Source organism: Amblyomma maculatum, chromosome 11 (genome assembly GCF_055883805.1).
Source record: "Amblyomma maculatum isolate TAMU_Amacu chromosome 11, ASM5588380v1, whole genome shotgun sequence".
Lineage (NCBI taxonomy): Eukaryota > Metazoa > Arthropoda > Arachnida > Ixodida > Ixodidae > Amblyomma > Amblyomma maculatum.
In genome coordinates this window covers 123,672,173-123,691,149 of record NC_139354.1, presented here as the reverse complement: position 1 = coordinate 123,691,149, position 18,977 = coordinate 123,672,173, and positions in this window count along the sequence as shown.

Sequence of the window (18,977 nt, the reverse complement as noted above, 5' to 3'; positions counted from 1 at the left end):
TTATAGATAATATTTTCGCCCCACAATATAGTCATTTAGGACACTTCAGTTCAATCGAAATGAAACATTAAAGAAAATGAGTTCCTGGTGACATACAAAAATGAGGTGCCTACTGGAGTTCATGCAATGCTCAGAACAGTAGCGAAACTGGTGGCAGGTGAAGTTATATGATATAAAAAAAGGGCTGTCGTTTGCGCCCGCTATATGATCCGATATGATGTTTTATAATTTCTCAAAGAAAATGAGCTGGGAAAATGAAGTTCGGGACGAAAAAGCAATCTGAGTGATTTTTTGCTGCAGTGACTTTCGTCCGTTCCAAATGACGGATACTACCTGTGTGGTAGCTTTTGGGCTCGCTCTTTTTTCATTTCATTTCACTCTCAAATCATGGCCAGCAGATGTCTGGAAGATGTGTATACACAAAAGATTAAGTAAAAAATGGAGGGCAGAAGGAAATATTGAAATTTAATTTAGTCAAACTAGCAATGCAGTGAAGGTTGCTACAATCGGTCGCTGTTTCCTTAAACAAGCTGCGTGTGACGCGCGTATAGATTGAAGATTCAGCATTTCTTTGCTCTGATGATAAGTCGAAAACACTTTCCCGCTTAATCACTTAAGCTAATGAAGCTGCTCGGTGCAACGCGTTAGCATTAACCTGATGACTCTCTACAGGGTAGAGCTGCAGTCCTCGTAGAAGCCGCTTCATTAAGTATATCATACATTTTTATTACGCAGTGAGCGGAATATGAGCTAGCTATGTAGTTAGGGGGCCGGATGAGACTAAGATGTTAGCAGTAGTCAAAACAATTTAAAAAATGCAGTTACCCGGCAAACCTCAATGGAAGCGTTACTCTTATAACCAGGCTGATTTACGCTAGTAGCGAAAAACAGATAGAGACCTGAAGAAACCGGATATCAGGAAAGTTGTATAAACCTACATGAACCCATACTCTTCTGAAGAAGAAGAAAACGATAGTGCGTTTATAGAAATATTCAAGGCAGCCATTCACCCTTACATATATATATATATATACTGCTGATGTGCAGTTCCCAAGATTCATACTGTTCTAATGGAGTCGGTGTATGCTCACAGGCTAGCAAAGCATTAGAGGCTATTTATACTGAAAGAGAAGATATATGGTGTAGGATACGGGGATAAGATAGAGCTCCAAATACGCTCCATTACCGTAGAACTTTAAGAATGGATTGAATAACCGGAAACAGCTCTGCCAAAATGGTGCAGTTGTTAGGGTGCTCAGATTATGTGCCCAAGGACGTAGGGTCGAATCCAGCTGCGACGGCCGCTTTTTGCAGGCGCATGTGTGCGGTGCGATATAACTGCAGGCTAAAGAACCTCCTGTGGCAGAAAGTTCTGGAGCCCGCCACTACGGCACTTCTCAAAGCGTGATGTTTTATTAGATGTTGAGCCCCATAAGCCAAAAACCAACCAACAAATACCCAAACACATGCATCTTGAACAGGACGAGAATGGGAGAGTGCAATAGTTTAACCGCTGCTTTAACACTGCTCGGACATGCAGGATATAGTCCACATCAATGCTGCAAAATACGCAGCATGTTTTACTTCTCGATAGCTTTACTAAGCAACTAAAGGCGAAGCAAGCCCAGAGTGCAGCAATTAGCTGTACGCATGCAGCAGTAGAACTTGAGGCAGCTATAGGTCTGGCTGTATATGGCATCACTGCTGATGGTTTAAAAACTGAAGATAGAAGGTCGTCCGTACAGTGTTTACAAACGCTCACCACGCGATCTCCAGATTCAAATCATCTCCGTGCAAGCACGTTTCATGCAACCAAGAACTGGGCCTGCCCACAATTATGGCTGGTGTTGAGAGAGTTTCGCCGTAGAAGGCTTCGAATTGTGTTCAGCGACGAATGGCTAGGTAACGTTTGTATGAATTTATTCCACTCGACCGTAAAGGGTGATGAAGCTACCCCCTCCCCGCAAGTCACTGGACAGTCTGGAACAATGAACTTGCAAATGGTTGCACACTGGTGGCTAAAAAAATAAGGCAGCTTATCGCATAAATGCAAAACAAATTGAGGGGTGCACATTAGTCAGGTTATGTGCATTAACACCAAACCATTGCGAGTTCTGTCACGCTGCCTGGTGGATTCGTCCGACACTCCTCTGCAAACTGTGGCCGAACTGGGATAGATGGAGTAATTGTATGACGTATTTAGCAGAATTAAACCGGCTCCCTTTTGAAAAACGGGCTGGCCTGTAGTTTTTTTATATGATAGTAATAAAGAATAAAACAACGTGGTGATAGTATAGTGCTTCTTGCCTAGGCCAGGGAAATTAATCTGTTTGGACGGTGGTTCGATTCCTGGCTGTGACATGTTGTATTTATTACATGCCAATTCGTGTGGATAAGTTGCGACGACCGGTTCTCCACAAGTTTCAGCAGAAAGCAAAGAAAGCTTCTGGAGCATTAATGTAAAATTTACTGCAAACAAAATAGGGTTTTAACACCAGCGAGCTACTGTCAGCACAGCATCGAAAGAGGGTGCAGGCCACTGGCCTTTTGTGCATGTTTTCACTCTCTAGTGCGCAGTTAAGGCATCAGCCGAAGCATTGCCCCAGACGTGAGCCATGATGCGCTTTCTGAGGCAAGGAACATAACTCTGCAGAAACAAAAAGTAACCAACGAGGCATCAAGAGCATCGAGCGCAGTACAACTGAGTCCACACTTTGCCCATGAAGTGAGGAAATATCGTCCGCAGGCGATAGTTAAAACTTTGTTTGTGAAGGTGAATGTTTATTTTCATGCTTTTAGAAAAGGATTTCTGTTACTCCGCGACTGTGAACAAACAATAAAACGTGATATAAATCAAACAGTGGTATGTTCTCTTTGGGTGACTCTGACTAAGCAGAAGAGCAATTCTCGGCTTTGTGCTCAACATTCAAATAAATATATAAAACTTTCACAAAGTCATGATTGCTGAAACCTAGAGTGTATAAAGTGAAATAAGGCAGAGTCATCATTTATTTATAGTTTAAGCGAACGGATAGTTTTTGACAAAGTACGTTGCACGGTGTTCTAATACTTATATTTTATCGCCTTAACCTAGAATGAGAGGGTCTAAGCAGAGGGAGCTGATGTGCGGGCATTGTATGCTAGCCGCTAGATTAACGACGTTCACCAGGGTTCCCTGCGACGTACAGTTCGTGCACAGACGGACGGATGGGCGGACACGAACCGCCAACGTGTACACAAACATAAACAATCTGCTTAGTTTCGCACGCCATCGGAGAAATTATCTAGAGCACATACCGCCCAATCGGGTCGATGCCTTTGAGTGCGAGATTTGCCGAGGAAGCGATGAAGCAAAGAAAGCATGCATCTAAACCAATTTCCACTCACGCCCGCAGCCACCCACGCACACACACAGAATGGTGAGCGCATGTAATACAGCCATGCGTGTTAGTGCGTTCTAGGAACGCTTGCTGTCACCGGTCAACGCCCTCTCGTTTAAAGTGCCACTGCCATCGCTAGCGTTTCTCAATTATTTTCGAACAGTCTATATTACGAAATTTTAATATTTTAACAGATAATATTTTGTACTTTAATAGATTTCGATAAGATGGCTCTTTATAGCCCGACATGCACTGGCCCTTGAGCCTCGGGCAAAAACGTGTAGCGTCCGCACTCCATCGCAACCACCAGTGCACCTGTGCGGAAATTTTGGGGAAATAATTAGCCCTGTAATTAGCGGCTTTACAGTGATTTTCGAAAAGTATACCGTTGTGTTTAAAAGCCGTTGAGCGCCACCATAGAAGTGGCGTTGAACAAAATTTCAAAGAAACGTGTTTTCGTGAGTGCTCTCGTAAGGGTGTTCTTTGCAAGACCGTTTCTTGTCCCTCGTGTTCTGAATAGGCGATGTGTGCATCGGAACAGACAAAGCCTAACTCTTATGCACTGATGAAAAGAAATATGTCGAGAGCACTGCAGAATCTGCACTGGAATGCGAAACCCCAGCTTTGTGGTGGCACTCGGTACATCGCGATTCCTTTGCATAGCTTTTGCTATGAACAGCAGAGCTCTAGCCGCACAGTGAAAATCATTTTTTTTTGCTTGTGTTAGTTGCAGTGCTCCTGAAAGAGTGGCATTACACAGTATGGTATCGCTCCGTTCGCATGGCGTTCTTATAACCACATAATCTACTCAGGCCACTTAACTATCACGTGACCTTGTAAGAAGTTAATCTCATAGCCATGCGACATGACTATAATCGCCTACCTCTACTAGACTCGACCCAACTTATCACTAATCTATTATCCCAAACACCACAGTCACTAATCTTTTATCACTTATCCACTATCACTAGTTCCATTACCACTAATTTCTTATTAATCTATTGCCGCTAATATCATTATCACCAACTCCTGTATCAATAACCCTCAATCACTAAACCCCATTTCACTGATCACCAAAAATAACCCCTTGTCACTGATCAGCAATCGCTAACCGCTTTCCATAATCACCGATCAGTAACAACAATCTCTCATCGTGCATAATTCTTGTCAACACGCTATGGTAGAACGAGGTAAAGAAGATGGCCGCACAGGAGGCACTGAACAAAGAATGAGGGGCAGCGTATCGCCTAAACCACTTTCACTTTGGCCTCGCTTTTTTACACACATTTCGGCACACGAACATAGCCTTAAGGCTTTCACCTTATTAAGACCAATGAACTGTTTGATGTGTTTGGAGGTCATACAACACTTGTTGAAATACAGCGATCATGATCTCATCGTGGGCTTTAAACGTTGTTCCATTTAGCTGGGAGAACATTGTAAAACTCAATAAATGACCACAAAGTAAACAACACTAAAGAGGAGCTGTGCAGCGCTAGAGGTTATATAAAACCCCGTCACAATTTGTGCAGGTTCGTACAATATATATATATTGACAATCACTGACAGGAGTTCCGACATAACTCTCCGCTTGGACGGGAAGGGCATTTTAGTAACTATTAAGCATGCAATAGAATAGCGATATTTTATGACTGGGCATTTTTGTTATGGCATTTGCAGCAGCAAGCGGTCTGCGTTCAGTTTTCACTGATCAAATTTTTTAGGGGAATCCCCTAAGGTGTAGTCTATTTGTAATATGGAAGTAATTACTCATTGACATCCACCGAAGCGCAGCCATACTGTTACAAAGGAAAGCTATAACGTTTTCTCAAAAGCTTCGTAGTTAAAAAAAAAATTGTTCTAGTCCGGGGATCCAACCTGGAACAACCGCCTCTCGGGAGCAGTTGCTCTACTAATTGAGTTAATCAGGGCGGTTAGCAGATGAGATGATAGGGTCAGAGCGAATTGATCAATAACTCGAAATTGGAACTGTGTGGATCTTTGTTCACCACGGGATCTTGATGAATGCTCAGCCTTTATCAAGAAATTGCGGAGGTTTAACTATTATCAAGTTAATGGATGAATGCTTCTTTACTCTCTTGCGAGACTAGCTTCCCGTCTTCTCTTCAATGCTGTAGCTGCCGGGGGATTTGAAGCAGCCTAGCGCCTATGCAACAGAGTAGCCAGTGACGGAGTAGCTGTGGACGGCTCTGCGGGGCTCTCCTGTGTTGAGAAAGTGATTACAAACAGCGCCGCGTCGCTTAATTTCGCCGGAGTGTGAGTCACGGGATTGCTCACATGGCCACAGCTAACGAGATGGTGGTCGGCACGGTGCAATTGGCTAGAGGGCGACAGCTGGGGCGAGTTACGGGGTATGACGTCACGACACACCACCGGTGATCTCTCGTTTGAAGTGCAAATTATCTTCGTTGGTGACATTGGCGAAACACGACGTAGTGGAGCTGTTCGCTTCAAATAATAAAGAGTAAGTTATCTGCTTCTAATCTTAATAACGAGGTTCACTGCACATCTCCAGTATTCGCATTTGCCCATGTGGCGGAAAATACATCCTCATCCTTCGTGAGCTTGTGTCTTCCGGCCGCGCTTCCAAGAAAAACTTATCAGGGTAAGCAGAAAGCCCTTAGCGATGTACGGTAGATCTTTCTTAAGACTGTTTATTTTACATATGGCATGCTAATCGTGAGATTGCGTATGTTAAACACTGGGTGCTAGATTAGGCCATATTTAGCAGTTGTTTGGCAATGCTCGATCGTTCTAATATGTGCAAAATACTAGATAGGGTAAAGAAATGAAATTTTTTATTCTTGGAAATGGTGCCGTATACCGTGCACTGGTTTAATATACTGGACAGCAAGAGCACTCGACACATTTCTTGAACAAATACAGAAATTGACAGCCCTCAACCTGTTAAATAATTTGATTTCTTTACGAAATCATTGGAAAACCAACTCAACTGAACTACGCACATAAGCAAAAGGAATAACATTTATTTTCTCTTTTTTGAGTCAATGTCACGAAGTCGGGATTTTTCTTCTTAAGCTGCTGAGAAACTTATAGCTGTTCGCGAATGAAGATGTTTAAATAAAATTATCTGCCCGAGCGTAATGTTGTCGTTCCATTAAAAAAAAAATCCATCTCTCCAGCTCTGCGCCACAAACAGATAAGAATGCTCTAATTATCACTGCTTCTTTTGTGAGTTGCACATCCTTTCCATGCGACCTCGCCAGGTGGAAGGCTATCACGTAACCAGTATTTACTATGAGTTATTGAATCTCTTCCAATACATCAAATATTATAAAATGCAGTAAAAAAGAAAGAACCAAATGTCTTTGAGACTTGTGAAGCCATTGCCTTTGATCAGATATGGGAATGATTGCGCAAGAAAACATTGCCCCTGAAAGTTTTCAGTGTCGGTAGAATGGCTCACCCTTGAAGTGATTGACCGTTGTTACAAGATAACTTATGCGAAAGTGAATCATTCTGATCTCTAAGCATCCGAAAGAGTAAAAATAAAATTATCGGTTTGTCAGTCTTTCTCAACCGGCTTAATATTTGCACAGAGTAACACAATGCTTCAAAATGTTCAGTAACACGTGTTTTTACTTTCGCCGGAAGCGTGAACAAGGTTGGAGAATTGCTATTTATTTTCTGGGCAGAGATAGGAAAGTAAACGGGCAAAACTTTAACCAAGGGCACATTTCAGCATTACCGGAATGACCTGGATGAATTTTGAAGTATTTTACTCAACAGATGTCTGGAGTTTTATCTCGGTTCCAGCTCGTTACCTTAGCATAAGTTCTGTTAAACAAGGCGACAAGGTCATGCTGTGGTTTCTTCTCTATGCGATTTTCTCCCTCTTCTCCGGTCTTTGCCTCGAGCCGATCACCCTCCTCTTGGCTGCTGCTTCTCTGCGGGCTATAGGGGCTGGCTCATCACACTCAGCCTGAAGTCTGCGTCGAAGCGTTGACGCAACTCATCCATGGCAGCAAAGTTCCGGCGAATCACGGGTAAACTATCAGTGTAGTGGCGTGGTATCACAGCTGTGAGTATCCATGTTCACTATCGGGATGACCACTCAACGTGCCCAGTTTTTTTCTGGAACCTGGAACTCTAAGAAGTAGGCACTGGCGTGGTCAGGAGCGTCCGAGCTATACCGTTACAAGCCGGTATACAATCAAACCAGCAAGAAAACGACCTATGAAGTTGCAGTACAAAGAGTATAGCTATGTGTTAATATAAATATCGTCACTTCAGAGCACATATACCCTTACAATTATTGCACGAACCTTGCCATTTATTCATTTATACCCTTTTATATTTTCAACCAGCTAGTGCTGGCTGACCAGCACTAGCAGGATAGCGTACAATTCATTAAGCGTTTCATCATCACTTTCGAAATAACGCGTGTGACCCTAGTCCGTGCCACTCCCGAGTATAGTCGTGCTGTCAGATGCACTCACTTTTTCCACTACAGATAATATTGTGTAAGAAGAAATATCGCAGGCACCTCGCGCCGTCTATAGAGAGGCAACATAGATATATCGGTCGCGTTCGGTATATTTCTAACAACAAATAGAGAGGGTGTTTCTAGATCCGCATCATCATTATCACTACCACCGCACTGTCTCGTTGTCGTCTCAGCAGCACAGCCATGGTCTAAAGATCTATACCCGCTGCGAGTAAGCGCGCCTGGTGCTTTCCGCGCCTTGACGGATGACTATATTAAGGAACGGTTCATGAAATCTGATTCATCTGCAAGCGAAAACAATGCGTCAGCTCAATCAAGTAACTAGTCGATCAAAGGTAGGCAGGAGGAGTCCCTGCCAACTGAGAATATCAGGGAGATGTAAGTGGGTGAGCCGTACAAAGAATGTTTATTTTCCTCTGTAGAACACTATTGTATATTAATAGCAAGAAATCTGCACGTAACTAAAGCGCCAAATACAGCCCAGATAGCAAGCAACAAATCCTCCCAAGGAGTGAGTAGGTGGCGAAAAAAAGAATAAAAACCGGCAGTAAAATGGTTTTTAATGCCTGTTCATATTCGATATTTGGCCCAATTTTAGGTCTCCCGCCTTGTACTACGCTATGGAAGGAATAATTGTTTTACCTTTAATATGGTTTGAAGCTTTGGTAAACTTTCTTGAATGCCATAAGAGGTATATTGAATAAATAACAAAATTTAAAAATTACTTATTTGTAATAGTTTATTATAATTACGAACAAACCAATTTCAATATTAGCATATTTATCAACGGATTCGAGAATAGGAACTGCGAGACCATGTAATATGTTCCTATTTGTGATTTCGATCAATTCAATACGTTTCTCTGCGTCAATAATATTTATCGGCACAAACATCTTTATTATCGCTGTCGAACTTTCAAAAAAAAGAAAGGGACTATCGGACTTGCTAAAGTGCGAACGTGTATTCGCTCAATGTGCGTACCATGAATCGGACTATAGGTACGGCATTTATTTATTTAAGAATACTGTCAGCCCTCATTTCAGGGTCATTAATAGGCGGGAAATTAAAACAAATATATAGAGAGAACCCAGTCGGAAAAAACTACAGAAACTTTTCTGATGTTACAACAGAATTTGTGTGCGGTTTTTGACGGGAAACCTGTTGTGACAACAGAACATTCTGTAGTAACATCAGAAATTTTTTTAGGTACAAAAGAAAAGTGCTACAGAACTACAGACAACAGAAGTATACCACAGAAAATCTACAGAACTACAGAAAATTACTACAAGACTACAGAGAAATCTGATGGTTACGACAGAACTACAGGATATTTTGTCGTATTTTTGACAAATTTCTGTAGTATTTTTCGACTGGAAATGATAAACCACTTGTAATACACGTTACAAAAGCACATAAAAACACAAACTAACACCGCCACACAGCAACCTGATATACTAAAATATATATACACATAATATATTCACGCATATTCAGAAGAATCCAAACAGAGCCCTAAAGTGCATTCACAAATGCCTCTACACTCGCAGACACAGCAACATGATTCGGCAGTTTATTCCAGCGATCAACAACATCCGGAAAAAATGAGCAGCGAAATACTTTAGTGTTAGTTCTCAAATAGTTGCTCTGATGTGGCAGTGATTAGTTCTGCCATCGGACAGCAATAAGTCCGCCTTGTGCAGCAAAAGCCCATTATGTGGCCCTTTTCCTTTTTCTTGAACCAACATTTTTGGTTCATGGCCCCTTTTCCCAAGCATTTCACCCCAGAAGAGCCGAGCACCAGGCCGGGGGAAATCTTGTACCCTTTGGGAACCGGTGGGTACCCGGCGGCACTAAGGATCGAACCCCGTACCTATCGAATTCGAGGCGGATGCTCTACAACAAGGCCACGCTTCGGCCTTGTGAAAAGGCCGAATGGCTTTGTGGTGATTAAAGTGGAAGCTTAATCTATTTGGAGGCTGTAGTCATGTTTCCTTATTTATGTTTATTTCTGCATGGATGATTTGATACAGCATTTTTAACCTCTGCTGTGTACGTCTTCTTTCCAATGTCTCCAGTCCGTATGAGTTTAACATCTCCGTTACAGAATGTATTTTCTTATATTTCGAACACATTAATCGCGCCGCACGTCTCTGAAGCTTTTCTAATTTTTGAGAATTTTCTGATAAGCAGCCCATGCTACAGATGCATATTCAAGGGAAGGTCTTATTAAAGATTTGTTCGGTAAAACTTTCGCGTCTTCCGTTGCTCTCCCTAACTTTGCTCTCCGCCCACACAGTATCTTCCTGCCGCTGCACGCACATTTACGATACGATTGCGCCAGTTTAGGTCGTGAGAAATGGACACACCAACATACTTGAAAGTACTAACATTAACCACATTGGGACCTGCAATATCATACTGAAAATGTCTTATATTGTGTTTGCTAGTTAGATGAGTAAATGCGGTTTTATTGAAGTTAATATTCGTTTATTGCAATTTTATATCAATTTAAATGCACACACACCAAATGTCCCGTTCTGCGGAAACTCCTGCGCAGCTGTTGACACTACGAGCGAAAATTTACGAGCCTGCCTCTGGCAGATGAGATTCCAAGCCACTGGTTGGTTGCCGTAATATTTGACATTGAAAGACCACGTGGCACCAGCCGGTTGGCAGGAGCTGCCAGCTGTGTATTGTCTCCGAAACGAAAGAGTAACCTAAAAACTGTACCGTTCCTGGGTATCTTGTCACTACTGTTTCAGAGTGTTTGCACCCCGAGGCATAGAGGGCAATTATAAGCTACGCAGGCACGTTCACTTAGCTTGGTAACGTAGGGCGTCATCTAAATACTCTGATAACATATGAAACGTGGATTCGAAAGCAAATTTTCATGCAGATGCATGTAAATCACTGGAAACATCGCATGCCATGATCCCATATAGTCTACGTACCCTGCAATATATTCCTGAATCTCTTTCGGCATTCAGCTTTATGGCATTCTTGTTGCAGCTTTTCGTGTACCTGCTTCATGCAAATTGTGTGTGTATATATATATATATATATATATATATATATATATATATATATATATATATATATATATATAAAAGTGAAAAATTGCTTCATACTGTTTCCAAGTTTATTTGTAGTCGACGTTTCGGCAGGAGCCCTGCCTTTCTCAAGAAAGGCAGGGCTCCTGCCGAAACGTCGACTACAAATAAACTTGGAAACAGTATGAAGCAATTTTTCACTTTTATGTAATCTCTAGCAACCAAGTACGTCTATTTACTTATCCTATATATATATATATATATATATATATATATATATATATATATATATATATATATATATATATATATATATATATACCACAATGCAATACAAAAAGATCCTACCGATCAGAAGAAAAGGCCATAATTTGAAATCATTAAGTAACTCATTTTAACTAAGTCGCATGTAATACATTAATACATTCATTTTTCTTTTTGTTGAGTATACTTTTTACCGATATTTTCCCTCTTATTTCTCAACTCTACTCTCCAAGAAAAACACTTATTAGCCTTCATGACAGGTGAGCTTTTGTCTTCTTCTCGTCTTCATTTTATTATTTTATTTATGCACGAAATATCAAGTTCATTACCACAGCTGTTAGTTTTTGTTGTAATTATTGTCTGCATACATTTTGTAAGCCGTTTTTCTACCTCGGTAAATACGCATGAAAATCAAGTACAATGATTTCACCTGAATGAAATATAGTAGAACCAAACCTCTTTATAAATACATTTGATGCATATCTCTTTATTCTGCGAAGATTGTCATTTTTACAGTTGAAGTCTGCCAAATATTAATTTTCAGAGCAGCATGTTTTCTTGAATAAACGCCTTCCGAGAACTGCTGACAAACCTCATATTTAAGAGTTCAGAATTAAGGCTAATTATTCGAGAATAATGATAGCAAGATTTACTTATGAGATCAAGTAGGTAAAAAAAGTCTTTTCCATTTTAATTTTGTGCAATGGTCATGAATTTTATCTAAAGAAAGATTTATTTTCGACTTAATATAATTTGGCAATTATCATCTCGACCTAATATAATTTTACAATTATCAGTCGTTTTGTAGTTTCAGCATGATTTCAGTTTCTTTTATTAGTCGCAGTTATTTCTCTCACTTTTTTGTTTTTATTGGAAGTGAAATGATCTTCCTATGAGAGGAAGACATTTTATGATAGAAATATGCCGTACGTTATCAATATATGTAGAAGCACTTGAGTCATATGCTATGTTCATATTATTGGCAGAATTAATGTAGTGAAAAATGTGGTATTGAACACAGTCTGTGTCTAGCGGCGCAAAACAAATTTACTCTCGCTGGTCTAATTAGATTTCTTTATGGCTGGAGCAAGAACAAAGCCATGACTTCGGGGTAAAAGAAGGAGTGGGAGACTGCACGCAAATTTATTTCTAGAGGCGGTAGTCTGCTGGGAGCTATAACTTATTGTTTCGACACTTTAAACGGAACATGAGTTCCGCATGTGGTAAGTTTCTGCAGTTATTTGTATAGCTTTATTGGCTTGAGCTAGCTCCAGCCTTATGGCGAATGTTTCACTTCAGCTAGACCGGTCTGAGAGCATCATCAAGTATCGCATCGTCGATATCGTCTGAAGCGCACTTTGAAGGGTTAGGCTGTCAATGTGGCTAACATGGATATTTTGAATAAACATAAAAGAGATCGGTGACGTAGCGTCAGCGCTCTGTCTAGCTGACAAGGTTACGGCTTCGAGAGCGGCACGAAACTGCCGGGGTGAAGCTTATAAAACAGCAATAAATCTTTAAGGCTTTCATTACTGACACGAATACATGAAGGATCGATTTCTCCCCGGGTCCGGGGAATTTCAAACTAAATATTGCATTTCCAGCACCACTAGAGAGAAGCGGAATTTCTAAACACTCTGTCGCGGACATTTGCTGCATTGGGCTCTTGCACCAAGAGCCCAATGTATTTCTCTCTCAAAAATACCAGCTGCAGAATGAGTCGGCATTCACAGTGTACCAACTAAACTTTCCCATGTAATGATTCCTGGCCAGGCGCATGGAATGTTTTCCGGTTTATTTTTTGTTTTTCGCAGTAACGTCTCTACACACCAAGTTGTCGATGTAGCTGCGCTCAGTCGAAAGCAGACAAAACTGTCGCAAGAGGTGCAACAATAAAAAACGGCAATCAGCCACTGTGCGCTGACAAAGGCAAGACGTTTTTCGTCGTGCGTGCTTGATCGGAGCACATTGGCGTGATTTTTTTTTTTTTTGCAAAGAGTGCAAACGGCGCAATGCCATGGCGACGGCATTATGAATGAATTCCGGTGTTAATCTCAACATATTGTTTGCTCGTCTGAAGGCTTTTCGTCACGTGTGGCTGCTGTGTCAATGCTGGCTTCATGAGATAAAGCTAATACACTTTCGATAGCTCTTCTTAGGATCATTAGTGGGGCCTGTACATCGTACTGAAATGTGTTTTTGCTAAATCTACAAAAGCTTAGTGATGAGTGATGGGAAGGGGAATAGCTAAGCCTGTGCGAAATGGGAGAGTAGAAACTGGCAGAAATTATTCTGGCAGAGGAATTGAATTTTTTTAACAAATATTCCATTTGCAGTGCATCTACAGAGAATGCAGGAACTGAAATAAACGTGTAGCAGAACACCCGAAAAACCTTGACATCATGAATGAAGAGAGCCTGGAGAAAGCAAGCATTCAAAATAGCCTGGGGAAACCGATTAAAAAAAAAAGGCAATGGCTTAAACGCAGAAGTGAAATTCCTAAAATTTCTTTCAGAGTGGAAAGCTTCCTTACTTTTTGATCATTATTGTACAATTCAGCATCAGGAATATTTAAAAAAAATGAACAGTGCATTGTAGGCATAGAAATTAAGATGGAATGCAGTACTGCTTTGTTTCTTTTTTGCCACCTATGTATATTGCCATAGAAGGTAGTAGAATGTAGTCATTTGGAGCGTGCTTTATTGCAAGCCTATATTTATGGTAGCTGTATCTACACGATAAATTGCAAAGTAGACTGCGGTAACATGAAAAATTGGGCGAGTTGCTAAGTATTCATGGTAACGAGCGCGAAAAGACGAACACGGCAGAAAAGAAAACGCGACGCAAGCGCTCACTCGCAACTGAATGGTTTATTCGGAAAAAAAGCAGCTTAAGAGCACAAGAAAGGGAAAAATGCTGTGGGAATACACCATTCTTTCTCTCTACCCTCTGATCTTGGGGGACCGCATCAGCTTCCGACAGGACCACGACGCGGCGCCGGAGCGCGCGTAAGCTGCCACGACCGAGGGAGAATGTTGGACGCCCCCAATAAATAGCTTGGCCCGCTGGCTGTGCCTCAGTGTGTCGTTTTTCATGACCATGGCTGCGGCCTGAGCTACCGGCATGGCTCTCAGCTATGAGAGCAGAGCCTACGCCCAATGAGAACCCCCACAATACCAGCAAAATCTGATGCCGCATCAGGGATCTTAATCCTGTTCTTTGCCGTTATTATCGGCCATTCTTCACGGTTTGTTCACGCGCGTGTTTTCAGGCCCTGATTAGGACCTCTGATGCGGCATAGGGTTTGGTTTGTGTTTTTCTCTTGTCTTGTGTTCCTATGCTGTTTTTCCCGAATAAACGATATAGTTGCAAGTGAACGTTTGGTCGTGTTGTCGTTTCCGTCACTTTAGTCTCTTCGCGCTCGTTTATCATGAAAAGTAGAACTTAGCGTTACGAATGTTGCGAAAATACTGTGTGTCGTTTTCTGGCGCACTGTAAATTAATATCACCAGGAGCCTTGCATTAAATGAATAACTGGACTATAAGATAAGTACAAATATTTATGATCTCTTAGCCAAGTCATATCATGCGTGCCGTTCATCGAATCTATAGATTTGTACATCATGAGAAATTTCCTTTCCACCCTTTTAGTTGCGCTGCCACAATATCCCTACATATAGTGATTCCAACATTTCTTTCAATGAAATACGGGCTAACAGAGAGTGCTCTTCTGAGAACACTGAAAATTCTATATTTTTGTAAATGAGCGCTCTTGCAACGATGCAGTGTCAATTGTCCTCTTTCACAATAACAGTTTAAAGGACAAATTCACTTCTCCTTCGGTAACATATCTCGGTGAGCTATGCTTAAATTTCAAAGCTGCAACTTATAGTGGTATATTGAGATAGTACGGTCCTACAATGACACTGGAATGAACGGTATTTTACAGGGACCTTCTAATCGTGAATGACAGCTTACTAGTAATCCTAACGAGGAAACAGCTTCCTACCGGTATTGACCTATGCAGAAATTTTGGAGGCTGACAGGTAGTTTTCAACTTAGATTTACGACAGCGCAATAATCTAAGGAACGAATAATCATTGCTGTATAGTTCAAGAACATGAATCATGCATAATGGGTCAGAGAACAAGCCTGATTTAGTAACATTACAATCAAGGTCAAGAACATATGAGAATGGAGGAAATTGAATGCAAGAGCAAAATAACAGATGCGAGCTATAGCTCAGAGTTGATTCCATGGGAAGGAAAGCATAGCGGGAGCGAGGGAAAGTTACGGGGAGGATGAGATTGGTAAGATGGGGAATCATATAATTACAGCTTTCAGAGGACAGTGAACTCCAGGGATGCCGAGGAGGCCTTTGCATGCAGGTTGGTTGATTCTTTGGGTTTATCGTCCCAAAGCGGCTCAGGCTATGACAGACGTCGTAGTGGAAGACTGAGGAAATTTCGACCACATCACACTGCGCCTAGAATTTCACCTGCACTGGAAAGCGGCCGCCGAAGCCGGGATTCGTAGTCGTCTTCCCTACCACTGTACCCCCCGGCTTGGCCATGCAGGTGCTATAGTAAGAAGAATAATGATGAACTTGTCGTTACTAGTTCAGCGAAAGTGCTTAAGTCATTCATATCTCTTCTGCGGACAAGCTAATCATGTTTTCCCTCGGTGTGACTGTGAATCAGGAGGAAAACGAGACAGACGAAGGTTTTTTTGCTGACTAGAAATTTATGCGTCCTGATCAGCTGATGAGGTTTATTAGTGCAAAGCGTCAGAGGCCATGGCGGAAGCAGATATCGCTCATACCTGTATTCGCTGGAAAACGAGGATTGCCACTGATATAATCTGGGACTACAGTGATCTTCTTATGGCCAAATTTGCGCGGTATAGTGTTTTTCTATCTCCGCAAAAAGGGCATGTGGTTGGTTTGTTACATGAATTCGTGGATTTTATTAGGAACCAAGATGTTTTGAAAGATGATTGCAGTTGCCTCTACCCAGCCAGCTGTTCCCCACCTAACGTACATATAGGGAAGTTTCCCTAAACTTCTTTCTGGTCTCAAGTGCTGCTGTATACTACAGTGCGTTTCGGACGCTTAAACATTTCCTATTTCGGCCCCATTTACTAACTTATTGTGATCGCGAACTACAGCTTCGGCACATGTTTTTCCGCCAGTCTGGGCTACCTTAAGCCATATTTGTTTACACGTTTTTATGATGGTACATATTGTTTATTATATAGAAACTTTAATTCGGACGCCACTGCTTATGTAACTGATACAGGGTGTTGGCCATTCTAGGATTACTGTCCTGTCTGCGCTCCGTATGCCTTAGAAACATTAAGAAGGACTATCGCGACCTCCGCTAAGTAGACTTTATGGCTGTTCCCAGCATCAGCAAAAGGTTGAATAGCGGGACACGCTTATGTAGTTGTAAATTAGATTTACGGCCCTAAGCGTTTAAAAAATACGAATCCTGACTTCGCCTCCCTCCATGGAGTTTTGGGTGCGTTTTATGATTAATGAGGGATACTGTGTGTAAGGCCGCAGTGAAAAGCAACTCGCACGTGGAGTCGAGCTGGCGGTCGAACCCCCCACGCGCCGAGGCCAAGGAGCGAGCGCTGTTGTTGTTTTTTTTTTCTCCTTTTCTCCCCTTTTCTTCGGTGCGGGCGCGCGGGCGCGCGGGAGACTTGGTTTGTTTCGCCCCTTCGCCCCGAGGCATCGCCAAGAAGCGAACGGCAGACGCATCCTTATCAGCCGGGAACAACAGCAGCACGCTTCTGCGAACCACTTTATGGCCAGCTCGTCCAGCGATGTCCCGCCGTGGCGCCAAGCATGGGTGCAGGGAGACGCCGTTAATGAAGCTTTTTGCACTGCCACAAGCGCTCACTAAATGTCCTGCAGAAGGCGACAATAGGTGCGACCCTTGGCCCTCCCTAGTAGGCAGTCAGCCCAGCGGCCTCCCGCTGTGTCGCGAGACATTGGGTCCGAGCAACGGCGACTGTACACTGCTCTGGGACAGTGCCCCCCCCCCCTTTTCCCCGAACGGGACGGCTGGGTGGCCTAGTTTCCAGATACCCCGCGGCGTTTCTTTCACAAAGGCGCCAGCTGCAAGGTCGCGTCGCAAACACGCTCAGGAGGGGAGTCAAAGACAGGTGCCGTGTGAGAGGGTTTGGGGACCAGCGAGTGCAGAGAGTGTGTGTTTTGAATGTTGTATTTTTATTTGACGTAATTAAGGACCTGGGTCCGAGATTATTCCCAACCCACTGGGGTTGTGGGATGTTTTTAAATAGTTTGATTGGCTGCTTCATTTTCGGGGCGGATCACCTAAGGTGACCGCTCTCGGGTCTTTGTTGATGTCTGGTATCAAAAAGCGGTCCTCGGATTATGTTCGACAGTCAAGATTGAGGCTCCGTGCTTAGCACGTATTTAAACCCGTAGACTTTAACCGAAACGCTCGGTAGGAAAGTAAGGGCCTGTAAAATGACTTCTGTGTGTGAGAGTCTTCATTTTCTTTTAAGTTACAGTTGTCTGTGTGACTTGTTGCTGTAACTTTGCCTATGTATATTATTTTGCTTCTGTAAATATATATCTCCTCCTTACCTAATTAGCTTATTGGCCCAACGTTCTACTGGCCTAATTATTTTTCGGCAACAAGATCATCATCTTCTGCTTCTTACCTGCCGAAGACAGCTAAACATCACTCTGTGACTAGTAGATGATCGAAAACGTCAACGGTTTTCTTGATGTCGCAGACGCTATCTTAATACAATCGCCTAGAAAGCATATCGTGTATTGTCTACATTCCAGCATACGGCCTTCTTTCGAGTCGGGATATCGGCCTTTAATTTACTCAGCGAAGGAACTGGACGCGCCCCGGTCATTGCGTTTATCGATGGCCAGGCACATTGGGAGGCCAAAAGTCCTGATATAGAATTTACGGCGAATGCTTCAAGAGAGCCGACTCAAGAGTTTGACTCTGTATCAAAGGAAGATAGGCTCTGCTGGGCCAGGTAGGCCGGAATATATGAAAGAGTGTTGTTAACCGTGGTTCTAAACAGGAGTGACAGTCGTTTATTATGACCTATTTTCATCTAAGAAAGAAAAGCATTGTTTAAAATAGGTAAATACAATATTCTCATCTCGGAACACTATTAGGACGCAATAACTAGCAGCACAATACCAATTTAAAATATGAATAGAACGAAAACAATTCTAACTGGATAACAGTTTCAGGACAGAAGCTGCCAAGCGAACTTTAAAATGATTACACACATATACTGGCACCTCGACGCGGGGGTGAAGTTTTTAGGGCGCTTGGCTTCTGTGGCCCAGGATGCGGGATCGAATCCCAGCCGCAGCGGCCAGTTTTCAATGGAGGCGAGAAGCAAGGTGCCTGGGTCCTGAACGATATCAGCGCAAGTTGAAGAAACCCGGGTGGTCGAAAATTTCCGGTGCCTTCCACTAGGTCGTCTCTAATAACCAAAGTTGCTTTGGTATGTGAAAACCCGAAAAGGTAACTAAACTACTTTTCATCCTATCCCGTTTCTTGCGTGCCGTGGGGTCGCTGCACAGTTGAGAATTCACTCTTCCGGTGTTACCTTATCTACCTTAAAAATATTAGACCTGGATTTGAAGTCAAGAGTTTGATGGAAGCCCGTCTGGTCGATATGTGACATGACGAAAAATCAACGACACCGACCAAAAGAAGAAAGATGGAATGAGGTTTCTGCTCCCACACAGGAGCCTTGTTCACAATGTGAACAAGGCTCCCGTGTGGG